Source organism: Pocillopora verrucosa, chromosome 6 (genome assembly GCF_036669915.1).
Source record: "Pocillopora verrucosa isolate sample1 chromosome 6, ASM3666991v2, whole genome shotgun sequence".
Taxonomy (NCBI): Eukaryota; Metazoa; Cnidaria; class Anthozoa; order Scleractinia; family Pocilloporidae; genus Pocillopora; species Pocillopora verrucosa.
In genome coordinates, this window is record NC_089317.1 from 16,333,952 (window position 1) to 16,348,340 (window position 14,389).

The 14,389-nt window shown below is 36.2% G+C and overlaps 1 pseudogene; it reads left to right on the forward strand.

Annotated features, from left to right (window-relative positions):
• Positions 1–14,389, forward strand: part of LOC131778648 (uncharacterized) — a 60,816-nt pseudogene that overhangs the window by 9 nt on the left and 46,418 nt on the right.

The following is a 14,389-nucleotide window of genomic DNA, read 5'->3' on the forward strand; positions in this document are numbered from 1 at the left end:
GTAAGACGTGCTCTTCTTGTTGTAGGTCTTTGAATCATAGGTATTAATTAGTAGATATAAGAGCACAAAGTATGTGCTGCAAAATTATTATGATGTACTCGATGCAATCATGGCCTTCCTATAAACATTTCATATTTAATGTCTATATATTCTTGTCTTCGAAAAAAGGCGAAGTAAATCAACCGCGGTAAATCTGGCATGTTCGATTTTGAACAAGGAGACTTTTCATGAGAAAAACTTGATACGCGGCTTTTCGAACTTCTTAAATGTAAGGAAAAATTGCAGGCTGTCGTGTGTTTCACGAGAGATTAGGGAGGTTAAAGTGCCTGGGAGACGGTTTGTTCTCGGAATCGGTCGCCATGTTTCGTATTGATTTGGTGAATATACATTCATAAGATAGCGTGGTGGTAAAAGTAAAATATTCGAACTCCACAGATTGATAGAAACAAAAAAAATTTACAAACAAGGTTCAACAGCCCAGATCGACCAGCTAGTTGGCGGTTGATGATGTAAATTAAAAGTTTCTAGAGCTGACGTTTGTTTCGAACCTAACATTGCATGCATTTTAACACACTTAATGGCTAACATCACAAATTTCAAATTACTTAATAGTAGTATACGAGTTGGCGTTACGAAACCAGTTTTGAAAAGACTGATCTCACACCGAACCGACTCTATACTACTCACCATATGATGATGAATATTCCATGATTCAAAATATTTCATTTACCAAATAGAACCAGATCACCTGATTGTTAAAAGAGGAAGTTCAAATTACGATTCTCTCGTTTGATCACCACAACTGTGTTTCTGTATCATAGATATGATTTTGTCCTCTCTATTGAATAGGTGCCGATGTTTTTGAGAAATTGAATAATATTACATATCTTCACCTCATTATGAAAACTGATATTTAACAAATTATGAAAACATTGATTCAAATTTTGTAATGTGCATGGGCATACCTTGTTATACCATTATCGTGAATGTAACGTTTGCCATCAAAACAGCTCAAAGATACTTTGTTTATCTCATAACTTCCAAGTTGGTGGTTTTGACTTCGGATTCCTCAGATTTAGAAACCTTGTTAATCTGCTAAATCTACTTCTTTCGAAAGTTTCTAGATCCTTGGACTTCATGTATATAAGAACGATAGTTTCATCGACAAAAAAAAAAGAGAGAGAATTGTGAAGAAGCTTAGTGCTGTAAAGTCGAGAAGTTAACTACGTGGAAATAAATCAGTTTTTTGCTGTTACCGACGAACCAGAGTTTTGTCTAGGAACAACCCTGCTCTACATTGACACTCGTAACAGATACAACTGTTTGTTGTGAAATAATGTGTTCTTATAGTTTTCATATTTGATGCTCTTTTTTATATAACATTCTTTTTTATTCCTTCCGCTGTTTTACTGCCTTTGTAACTGTATTTCATGTATGAGTATATTTTAGATCTTAAACCAACAAATTATTACTTGGAATACCGCCAGCTTAATCCTTGAGTTTTCCAATAAATTCTTTGTTTCTTTTGTCAAAATATGGAGTGTTCTCTGGATAGCCGCTGTTGTCAAATCTATCTGTATTATTCCAAAAGTCTTTATACACATCTACAGTTTCAATTTCATAAGTTAGACTGTCTGTGTCTGTTAAAAGTAGTTTTGCTTTGTTGCCACTTTTGTTTGATTCAATTATAACGAAAATCATTCATAATGTCTTACTTAGATGAAGAATGCACGTTCCCACATATGCTGGCCGATTGAGGGTTAGTGTTTCTTTGATCTTGTGCTCTGCAACTAGATTTTCATTGAATATTTATCACTCACATAAGTTGGTTTTAAGCCATATTTGACTATTTCTCTTTACTTTTTAAAAGTCTGCCATTGAATCTTTTCCTAAGGTTTTCCTTTGTTTTAGAAGAAATCTAATTTTTTATTTTTGAATTCTTGTGATGTATATTTAAGAACTCATAAATTGGAAGCTGTCAATGAAAACTATATGTTTCCCAGGCATGAAAGCCATTTAGTTTTCCATTTTACTGGGTATGACTTTAATATCCTGATTTAGTTTAGCAGTTTCTTGCATAATGAAATGAATGTCATAACCTCTCAAATGTAAAATAACAAGAATCTTATCAGTCAGCTTAAAAGTTAAATAAAAATGTGGGTGAGCTGATCCACCATATTTACCAGTTACATGACAATGGTCTCTTACAATAATATCTTCATGAAAATTTCCTTTATTATCATCAGTCATTATTAATAGCTTATTGTGATTTTTCTTTATTCTTTGTTGATACCATTTTGACATATTTTCCATAATTTTAGAAACAGCATTTTCCCCTCTACATTTCTGAACTGGTTTCCTGTATTCATCATCAAAACAACATAAGACCTTAGGCCCATATCCACAATCTGTATTATTTAACAATTGGTTCATACGTCAGCGTGCGTTCATGGAGATATGAAGCACGCGAGAAGTTTGGAGAGCACGAAAGATGTGTAAGAGTTGCTCGAAGCGTAGCCGAGAGCAACTCAAGCCTCTTGAATGACTTCCCAAGTGCTTCATATCTCGATAAACGCACAGCTGACGTATGAACCAATTGTTTAATAACATTTTCAATCCGATGGTTTTAATGTTGCAAAAGGGTTAATATTCCTTCTGCTACGCTTCAGCGCGTTGATAATTTGGTTTCAGGGAAACATTTCGCTACGTTGTAAACGATCTTGTCTTAGATTGGTCAAAAAACTGACTGGTGAATTCATGCATGTAAATTAACTTTCTTTTCTGATTGAATACAAACTTATCTTATCCAATAGAAAAACGAAGATGCTGTTTCTCTAGGGATTTGTTTGCTGACGTCATGAGCGTGCACAATAGAAATATGAAGCACGCTCACGCAATTGAATTTGATTTACTAGCTATGTTATAATATTCATTGACAATCATACAGTTTTATGATTTTTCTGCTTATCTTCACTGCCGAAACACTGCAGACAATATGTACTAAACGCTTTCCATGTTCATCGTTACCTTGGTTCAACATAAATTTATTGAAGTCTTTTATTAGAAAGTAATTTTGATTTTCGTTTTCTGTTATCAATAACAGATTCATCTGATCATCGAATTTTTCTTAAGATATGTAAATAGGAAATGATTTCTTTTCTTCGTAATTGAATACATTAAAATTAATGTTATTTTGTTTCTCGGTTTTATTGAAATGTTTCACAGATACCCGAGTAATGTGATAGCTAAGTAATTCAATTTTTCAACATGTTGTTTTATCAGTTTTTCGATTCACTGACGATATTTTTCTTGAGGGTTTAAATGTCGACTATTACATCATCTGAAACATTGATCATCATTGTTTTTCATGCTGACTAATCCTTTTGATGAGTTTCTTAGCTCACATGGTAGTCTAATATAAGATGCTCCTTTTAACATTTTATATTTCACTATGTTGTCATAATTATGAACAATCAATTCGATAGTCTAACCTGATCCTTATGATTTCCAATTTCCAGTATTATTCAATATTTCCTGTTTTGATGTTTGTAATGCTTCATGTATTTCATAATCATTGATTATGATTTTAGATTTACCTTTGAAATAAACTGTCTTATATGTCTTTTTTATTACCAGACATTTTCGCGAAGATAATCCTAAATGTTTCAATGAATTTGAAACCATTTATTTCCAAAAGTAATGTTATAAATTATTTTTCGATAACTTTAATTGCAGACATAGTTTGATGCTACTCTGGTTTGCAGATTTAATGAATGTAACCGAAGAAGTTACAATTCATAGACCCAACGTTTCGACACTCCTCTCTAGTGCCTTCATCAGGGGTGATCTAAACGCTGCAACAAGAGGTCCTTTTATATGATCACTAATTAGTGGCCTTTTTTTTCTGACGCGGTGTAAATAGGCGTCAGGAAGCAAACCGCCATCGTCACGATTTCAAGGAGTGTGGGCGGAGTTAATATGCCAAGCCTCCAAACAAAGGCGTTGGCGGTAACGCCGATTAGTGGTGATAATTTTAGACTTATCCCACCCAATTGTATGGTGAGTTAGGCATGTTACTCCGATAAAGCTGAATTTTCCTTTTTCCAAAGGAAAACCGCTTTTTGGTGCTCTTTTAACCGTGTACCAAACTGACGTTTGGTCTGTCCGATGTATTCGTTGTTACAGTCATTGCAAGGAATAGAATGAATGGCGTCGGTTCGTTGTTCTTTCGTGATAGGATCCTTTTTTTATGAAATTTAGATTTTAGATGTTGATACTTGCATTTAATCCTATCCCTTGCCAAAACAATCCTATTTTATTTATATTTTATGTCTATTTTAACTTTATCACATCTATTTTTAAACTATTTTATTCTCTCAGACTATATTTTTATACTATAACATAATAAGAGTCCGAACGCGAAGGCTTGCCTTTAGCGTCGAATCTCCACTTTTTATTGCCCAGATCGTCGCTTTGGTCATGTTTAACTGAACTGATCAACAAATCGATCAGCACAGCAACCAACACAGAGTGGGTTTTGAGTTTTGTTTCCTGGACAACTTTCCGCCACAAATCGTGCATTTGTAATAGGATCGATTCTTGTCGATTATTTCTACATAGAGGGAGCTCACATTACTATTTACATCATCGTCAGAACGTGGATCCAAGCTAAGCATCGTCCAAAAGCAGGAACCGGTCAAAGAAGTCAGAACGAATTTGTACGCTTCTCTTGAAACTGCAATCGGGCAAGCCCGCAGATTATCGTTTCTAGCCAGTGACAATTCCTAAAAGATCCACATTTGGCGCTCATCTTAGAATCTACTTTTCAACGGTTGATCGCTCGCTTTCTTAAACTTAACGGAATTCTTTCAAAAAGAAGCCAAATGGTTTAGGGTTGTAATTACCGGAAGATCTTCCATAAACTGGACAATTTTTGAGCGAGTAAATGGTACTTAAAATAGAGCCAAATCAAATTAAAAGAGAGAGGCTTTACCGTAACGTTTTCATTTGCGCAATGATAAAGGTGATTTAAAAGGCTTCCAACAAACTTTGGAACACTGTGTCTGACACTTGAGCCCACCCACGGAAAAAAGCACATGTGCACTTTTGAGAAAACAACGGAACTAGTCGTGGTAAGGACTGTTACGACAATCTTTTCTTGAAAATCAGTAAATGATCTTGCTATCAACCATTCGGCAGTTCAGTAATTGACAGTGGTCTTCTATAAAAGCTGCACTAACCTGACACTAACCAAATGAAACAATTGTTTCTGACATCAGTTATGTTTTTTAATTACTTTGTTTTTGACAACAAAAAATTATTTGTTTTGACCATTATTGTTATAACTATATTTTAAGGTCAGAATAAGTTCAATAACAGTAAATGTTTGTTCGTTTTGCCAATAACAAATAGGTTACAGATTTTAAGCCATTAAGTTTAGGTTAAACCATCTGTTTCGTCCGTTTCACGGTCGTTTTTGCTCACAGTATCACGATTCTGCTCCGCTGTTGTGTTGAAAAATGTAGACAACGTTCTCTGCGAGTTGTCCAATCTCAAGATTTTTTTCGGAGGCATGAGGCTAATCGATGCAAATACATTCAAAGCGACGAAAACGCTCGAACTCTGCTCGAAAACGAAAGCACATGGAACTCCGAGCAATAGCCTCGTTTGCATGCAAAGTCCGAGTTCAGGATCTGGGAACAAGAATGAAGCGAGCGATCAAACGTGATCAAACGAGCGAAGGCACCGTAGTTTTTCGCTTGTTTATGTCTCACCAAAGTGAAACTTTTACAAATTAAAATCCTTTTCACAAAAAAGTTTATATTTCACTAGCTTTGTGCGGTCAGGGCGCATCACAGGCCCGGTAAGTATTTTTATAATGGGCCATTTCGTAGCTTTATGCGCCATACGCGCATGGCGCACGGCCTTCCTTATCCCTGGTGCGTGGGTTTTAAGATTTTTAATTCTTGAAATCAGGAAAGCAAGTTTTATCAACGCTACTTGGCCAATTATGGCCCTTTCTTCTCTAATTTTGGGCTTTTCAGAGCGCGTATTTGCGCTTCGGTGATCATGAATATTTAATGAATGTCACAGCATTCTGCCCTATGCGGTTCAAACTGAAGGCCTTTAGTTCAAACAAATTAGAGATTTATTCTTCAGGCCATTTCAACTAAAATTAGAACTGAATTAGAATTGATAGCGGGGCCATGGGACCTAAAATACTTCTCTGTGATTGGACGACGTGATTGAATACACCACTTTAAATTAAGGTGGTACAACCCTCAAAAAATCAACATTATTTCATATGTTGTTTTACAAAAAGTTATCTATGTCATCTGAAATGACACATGGAGACAACTATATTTTGCAGTTTTTGACTTGATATTTTATTATTGCTGCTGGGAATTAGCAAATGATGCCTCTCAGTAGGCACCCGAACAAGAACAGTCATATCTCTTAAACCTTAGATTAAAAATTCACAAAATTTTTAGACAATGATCTTCACATGCACCTGCATGCAATGAACTACCAAAACACCTCTCAGTCATATAGAATGGAAAATATTAAAGAAAACACAACAACTTTCAGGAATTGATAAGATAAGCAATCTCATTTTGGTCATTTAACAACAAAAGATGCACCTAAGTACATGTTTCTAGTTCATTGCATGCAGAAATATACAGAGATCTCTCACTCCAAAAATGAGAAGAATTGAATAAAACCCTGGAAAGTTATCTTTGTTAGCATGTCGGTAGTTTCACAAAATTCAAAATTGAGAGAAAACTGGTTTAAAGTTTCTAAACTGATTTTTTCAAGACTTAAACACAGTTTCCATGAATTGAACTGTTCAAAACTGACCAAGGCCATAGCTGACACCTTCAGTTTGCTTATTATGATCATCTTTTCGTTTTTTAAGGCCCCTAATCACTTTGTATCGCTTCTTGGTAATAGCTTTGCTTTTATGTTGTGCAATATTAACTCTAAGCTGGTCTTGGAGTCTGAAACCCATCCTTGGTATATTTGCCAGAAGGAATACCAAGGGCTTGGAAAAGCTTAATTATACTAATTGAACCAATATTAAAATAAGAAACATCATCATAAAGTCCTAATTTCAATGTCTCTCTTCCAACATAAATTTCTTTTGGAATCCTTTGCCATGTAAGCATCTTGCCATGTAAGCACTTCTGCAGCAAGTTGTTCTCACTTAGTCGAATATATTCAGGCTTTAGCTTGGCAATAACAGGTAAAGAAAGGCCAGGTCTATGCTTAAAGAGATTTGTATGGTTGGCTTTGTCCTTTTGATACTTGCACCAACTTGCATTACCTGTTGGGCAGTGGTCATGAAGTGGGCATGCCTCACTTGAGGCACAATGCATGTGGCTAGCATGGATAGCTTTCTTCATTCCAGCCAAATTTCCAACATTGGACCTTATGGCAATGCCATAATAGTTCTGCAGTTTATCAATTAGATTGTCTGTGAGTTTCCCTCTGCCTCCAAGGCCTGGATTGTCACGCTTTAATTTGCGAAGTGCAGTTCCAACCCTCTTCTGCACGTGACGGATGCATTCTTTCTTTTCCACTAAAATTCCAGCATCTTGATAAATATTCTTTATCCTGGAAAAACTCTTGCTGTCCCCATCCCCATACCTGTGTACCTGAGATTGTGCATCTCAACAGACCTTTGATATAGTTGATTAAAGCTTTCGATACGAAGCCGAAGATTCCTTCGCTTCGCTTTGATCATGTGAAATGCCATCTGTGGATTAGGCCCTAAGAGGACGCATTTAAAAATACGTTTCTATGGCAACGGAACAACAGTGCCTTACAAATTGCATTTTATTACTATTTTATTACAAATTATTCGCAAAAAGACATTTGGGACGATTAAACAAAAGCCTTTAGAGGTGAAATTAAATGAGAAAAAAATGGACTCATTTTCAACAAAAATTGCATTTTTTTTTGTATCGTACCATTAAGCAGTAGTGAAAAAAAGGCTTGAAAAAAAAATTCAAGCCTGTACAAGATTTGAACGCATGATCTCTGCGATACCGGTGCAGCGCTCTGGTTATTATGTTGGTCCAAGATAACTTTTTTTTTTAATTTTCCAGGCCTTATTTTCACTACTGCTTAAGTAGTGTTCATGACTGCGAAGATCGCTTCCATATTCATTTCTTTATCCGCAGTTCACATGTATGATTTTCATATATTTACAGTCAGTTATTGATGAAGTACCCTGTTTAAATTTGGAAAGCTCTTAAACATTTTCCTGAAGAAAATCCTGTATAAAACTTTCCATGAAAAAAGGAAAAGTTCAGTTAATAGAAATGTAAATAACAGGATAAAACAAAATAAAAGGTTTGACTGGTTAATGCTATAAAAACAAACCTTACCTTGTGATATCATTAAAGAAAATACAATGACAGAGTGATTGCCACTGTAACAACATCCAGATTTTGAATGATAAACACTCTGTTTTTAAAATATCCTGATAGAAAAAATTATTTCTTCCTCATAAACCTGAGTAACATAGAAAGAATTTGGAAGTTTTTAGAAGCTTGGGAAAGTGAAAGAAAGATCTCATGGTACAAAATGGTAGATAAAGATAGATACATGGAGAGATACATGGAGAGAGTTTTTTCAAAATCATACTCTACCCTTTGGCTGAATTACGTCAATATGGCAGACAGCTCACTTGTCCAGGATTGTAATCAATGAAATTACAGTCAATCACTTTCACAAAACAATAGACAATTAAACTCAAATTCAATATATACAACAAACCTTGCACACACAGTTTAATTTAGTTAGTAGTAACTTAATAATAGCTTCTATTGGCTTTCTCTTTGTTTCTTACTAATGACGTTGCCTCGCTAAACTGAGCAAGCTATGCGAAGCGCTTGTTCTTTTGCTGCGTGACGTCACACTTGCAGTGATTTTTGACACCCGCTCATAACTAACTTTCGGAATTTATCGTCATTTGTGCTGAAAATGGACAACGACCGCCATCATCTTACATCATGCTTAGCAGCCTGGCTCCTTAGCTGTGACTGATGAAACGTCTGCTATTTTTTTTCATCCCTTAACGATTTGCTTAGATAGTTGATAGCACCACGAAAAGGCATCCTCGACTCATAAAATAGTTTTTCTTTTCAAAAGTCAAAACAGCAGCCTTTTGTGAAGCTCGCATAATGATTATGAATTTAAGGCCAGGTTACTACGATGTTTTTACAATGGCGCCGTTCAAAGTCAAATCTCCGAAAAGCTTGTTTGCCCTTCGGCATCTCTAAAGGCGGATGGTTACGATAATTCAATGTACGATTTTCATTGGTGAAGACACATACCTCTTACTGATCTCTATTTCCCTCTCTTTGATGGTCCAAAACGAGGTTCCCTAAATTTTAAAAATACGGATCGAGAAAACGAGCTTATCAAATACCTGGGTTCAAGCAGAGGCGATGGTTTCGGTTCGAAAAAATGAAATTTTAATTTAGAGGCCTGGGCAGTTTAATGAGGCCCGTTAAATTCCCCAATCATGGTGAAAGTACTAAATCACAGATATAATTAATAAAAATTTGGATCAGGAAATACTTCCTTTGTAAAATAAACTGAGTGCGACGAACAAGTGAAATTGGTTTGATTCCCAATGTGATAGCAGTTCAGTCGAACTCCTCCTCTCTCTGTTAACACTTTGTGACAGTTCAATAAGTTTATAAACAAACAAAATGGCTCATCATTGAATGGGTTTAGCATTTTATCCACTGACTGAGCCTAGAATAAAGGATAATAAGAAAAATCGCTAAACAATAGTTTATCTCTTCACTAACCTCTTTGTCTACATTTTTGTCTGACAATCAAAATGAGCATATGGTTTAATGTTTCGACGCCGGATTACATTCATGCAGTACGTTCTCGTGTTGATATCGTAATCCTCAAGATTCTGCCTAAAATCTTCGGAGAAAGTTCTATTTCTGTTCATTAAAGAAGCTTCCTCTCGAACTGTATCGATGTAATCTCTCCAGTTTGTGTTTTCGCTCTTTAAAGACCTCTGGTATGGGCAATGTTTTGGATTTCCCGCAGTAACAGGCACAAACATCAATGCCTGGCGTCGAAATATCAGTTCTATAGAAGTAAACACGTACCTTTGCTCTGGCTACCAGCTTTTGCTTTCATACTGCGAACGGTAGATTTATGATGAAATGCATTGAAAAGACCATCATACCATACTGTTGGTATCATGAGGGGACTGTCCGTCTTTTTACATATTTTCTTTCGTCTCTCATTGGTCCAGATGGCCCTATGATGCCATTTGTAATCCACAACGCCAACTACAGGCTCGTACTCTAGGAGCCATTGTTCGAAGACTCTAAACGGCGGAAGCCTATTCATTTGTGGCGGAACGAATGAATCGAAGTGCAGCACCACATCATCATCCGTAAAAATGCAATATCGGTATTTTGGGGATCTCGTTATTGCAGCAAAATATAGCACATTTCGTCCTGTTGCCCATTCGGTATTGGCATCGAACAGATAGGGGATGTGAGGCGATTTTCGCACTGGACATTTAGTACGAAAGCTAAGCACGATGACCTCACAGTTACATGTCTCGGGGTAGCCGATCTCGGAAGACGAGATCAAGTTTGAAGGAAGAAATTGTTCTGTTTGAGTGAGATAAATGAAAACCTTTGGAGATGAATTCTTTCTGTGGCTGTAGCTTGAGTTGGAACAACCTTTCGACTGACGATCTCACCTTCAAGGAAAAGGATATTTTATTTTGACAGGATAGTTTATTTTGAAGTATTAGCAAGTCTGACTGAACCGGCATGCTTTAATTTCAATTCGGGAAAGGAATTACTGAGTGGAGAGGCCTAAAAAGTCTCATATCAAATGACCAATCGCTCAAAACGACTTGATTCATTGACTTGACCGAAGAAAGATTGACCAAAATTTGAAAAGTGAACTCCGTATTTGTTAGAAATATAGTTAAGTTCTCTTCCATTCTCTATGACCAGTAATAGTTTTCATTATAGCTGCACACAACTTTTGATCAAATACATTTTCGATTATTGAAATAATTCTAACAGGTTTGAAGAAGATTTTCCATGTATCGCACAAATTACGACGAAATGTCATATAAAAAAAAAATGTGCAGCAATAGGGCTTTTCAGGCTGTCTTCGCTAGTTTTGGCGAGCGCGAGGCTGCTGCTTAGCTTCGGAAGTCGAAAAAGCCATCACACGTCCCTTAGTATTTTGCTCTTCATGTGAAAATTTGCATGAATAAAATTCATGCTCAGCCATAGGAAAGACACGAGATGGAACCATTCAGTGTCCAATTTTATCATTTCAAAAAGAGAAATACAATCGTTTCCCAGCACTTACAGGGAATCCTGTAGACTACGCCATCCTGTTTTAGTTAGCTCGACAGCATCCTTCGGGCGTATTGGGTGTGATCGTGGCGTAGCCTCTGACTTGAAAACAGCGCGTATGCTTTGTTATCGAAGACAGCGGCGAAGTGTTCTCGGAGAGGCCTTTGAAGTGGGGCAGGACTGCGGTGGATCTGAACTCGGTGTGGTGTTCAGTGCTGGCAGTCAGTGTCTTGTTTTTCGTTACTCTACAGAATGCCTTGAAAAATAGGTAGTCGACGATTACATGGGGTAAATTTGGAATGTTCCTTTTATTTTTAGGGGAGTCTTCTGGTATGCCTCTCTATCGCAAATTTTAAAATTTCACTCTCACAAGATCGAGTAATGTCCAGGATTACACGTAGAGGGGGCCACGCTAGCCCATGAGAGGCATCACAAAGTGTCCTTATGTATAAAAATTCACCATAACACACATAATCCTCTCATAGATGAAGCAATGTAAAATTGTAAATATGAATTATTTTTGTAACAATCTTGGACATACGTGACAAAATTAGGGGATGGACAATCCTGTCATGTGTGGCCAAGAAATAAAATTAATCTACTATAATCTTGGACATTTCAACAAGGACAATGGTGTTGTTATCCTGCCATTATTACAAGTGATCATTTCATCATCTGAAGCTTCTGTTGGAAGACTTTTGTTGCATACCATACAACAGGCTGTTTTAGTAATGTCAACACCAGTGCATTGGCCTGTAAGGATGTTTTCTTTCAGTCCTGGGTTATCGATATTAATGTTGTCAATGTCATCAACGTCATGAATTACACTGAATTGATTTATTCGTATCCACAAATTTAATATCATCAAAGGTGCATACTGTGAGATTTTCAAGCGGTAGCTTTTGCCTACGGTTACTTTATTGATTGTGTTTTCCCAGAGGACAAGTTTCATGGACGGTGTTTCATCGGCTGTTATGCAGTCAACTTTGTATTTGATCTTGACATTGTGTATATTGACCTGCTTCTTTTCACTTTTTTTGAAAATTTTTACTTTTAAGCCTACGGTTTGGCACACATTTGCATCCAAGGCATCCATAACAGTAAGCAGGTTGCTGACACATCAATCATCAAAGGGAAATTCCAGTGTAGCAGTTGTTATTTTTGCAGAATTGATTGTGGTGTATTCCCCATTACCTGAAGTAGTTTTTTTGTGGTATTTTCTTTGGTTTCCGTAATCTTTATTGGTGATCTTTTCTCACGCTTGCTGCAGGTTACTTCGCTTTTGAGGAGAGTAACACACCAAATGCACAGCATCGTTTTGATTGTTTCGGATGTGACAATTATAATAGTTGGTCGTGGAAGTTTTGGCTGTCTTTACAGGGCTCAGCTTACAAATATTGCCTTCAAGAACTGAAATTGTGAGAGCAAATCAAAGCATTATCAAAAGGTAGCATTTATCACTTGACTGTATCTCTAATATTCAGTTGTAATGCACATTTTATTACGAAAATCAATCGATTTGAAAAGAAAAATGGAAGAGCGAAAGAAAGGAAACAAATTTATTGGGAAGGGAACAAATATATTAACATGTTATATATTAGGAAACATTTGTCATCTACCAGGAGTTTTTTCTTACCTGTCAAAGAAGAATCCTCTTCATTATTAATTGCTGCATTTTGAGCCTTGTTTTTACTAAAAATTAAAGATTAAATAATTTAGATTAAGTAATAAGGATATTAATTTTAATATAGATGTGGGACAGTCACCAGCCTGGTTACAATTACTTCAACTCCATTAGAATTGCAAGAGTATGGATAACCAGGATAATGATCAATACGACTGTAAACTGTCATAATTCCAAATGGTCTGACATTATTAACCGATGGTGTAGCTTCATTTCTAGATAAACTATAACCACCAGTGCTATACATACTATTATTGTCTGAATGAATCAACTTTGTCTCTGAGAAAATGTTGACATCGGTATTAGAATACAAGTCTTTACGTACATCTTCAGTATGTCTATGTAAAGATCGTGTGTTTAAGTAACAGAGTTTTAATGGTATTTGATCAACATTGTAAACAGGACTTATACACAAATCTAATTTTACATTATTTTTTAAACGTTCCATCTCTTTCTTTGCGTCAGAGTTAACAGTGACTTTGTGTTCACAAAGATCTGTTATATGTACACCTTATATAATTGTCACCCTACTCAACCCTACATAGTGTATATGAGAAATTGCTTTTCTAGTATTAAGGTTAACTAAAACTTTAGTATCGGTATCACCTTGTGATCTGTGAATGGTTTTAGCTGCAGCAGGTTGTAATGGGACTGTTCTCTAAGAACTTGTGCTGTTCTGTTTCTGCCAATAGCAAACTCTGTAGTAACAGGTTTGATGGGTGTCCATGTAAGTTCAATACCTTGGACATGTAACTGTCTATTTTCAAGTCTGGTTTTGGTTCCGGTGTGGTCAAGTTGTACCCACACAGTACTAGATGGTCTGTCTGTCTGATGTACTCGTACCATATTTATTACATTACCAGCACTATTTGTCATACTATCGTCTAATCTTGTGTGGAGAGATTTCAGTTTTCTCTTCAACTGCAACATTTGGCATGGAATGCAGCTGTTTAGTTTTCTTTGGATCACTAGGTATTTGTTTCATGAATTTATGGCTCGGTTCTTGTGACTCAGCTCCTATGACACTGAATTTTGTTTTGAAACTGTACTTAGCACCTGATATGGCACATTGTGCTCTATCACTGAACTCAATGACCGTTGCATTCTGTATAAACAAGTGAAGAACATCTTTGGGGTAGTGACAACTGTTGGTTCTATCATTCTTTCTTTGAATTTCATAATATCTTCTGTAGTATGGTTTCCTTCTCCTAACCTATTCAACACCTCTCTTTGTCTCATTATTTCATGTAGTCTAAACATACTGAAATGTTCTTGCCACAAATTGGGAGCAAGAATACCATATCCAGAGTTGTCCATATCTTTTAAATACATAACCATCCGC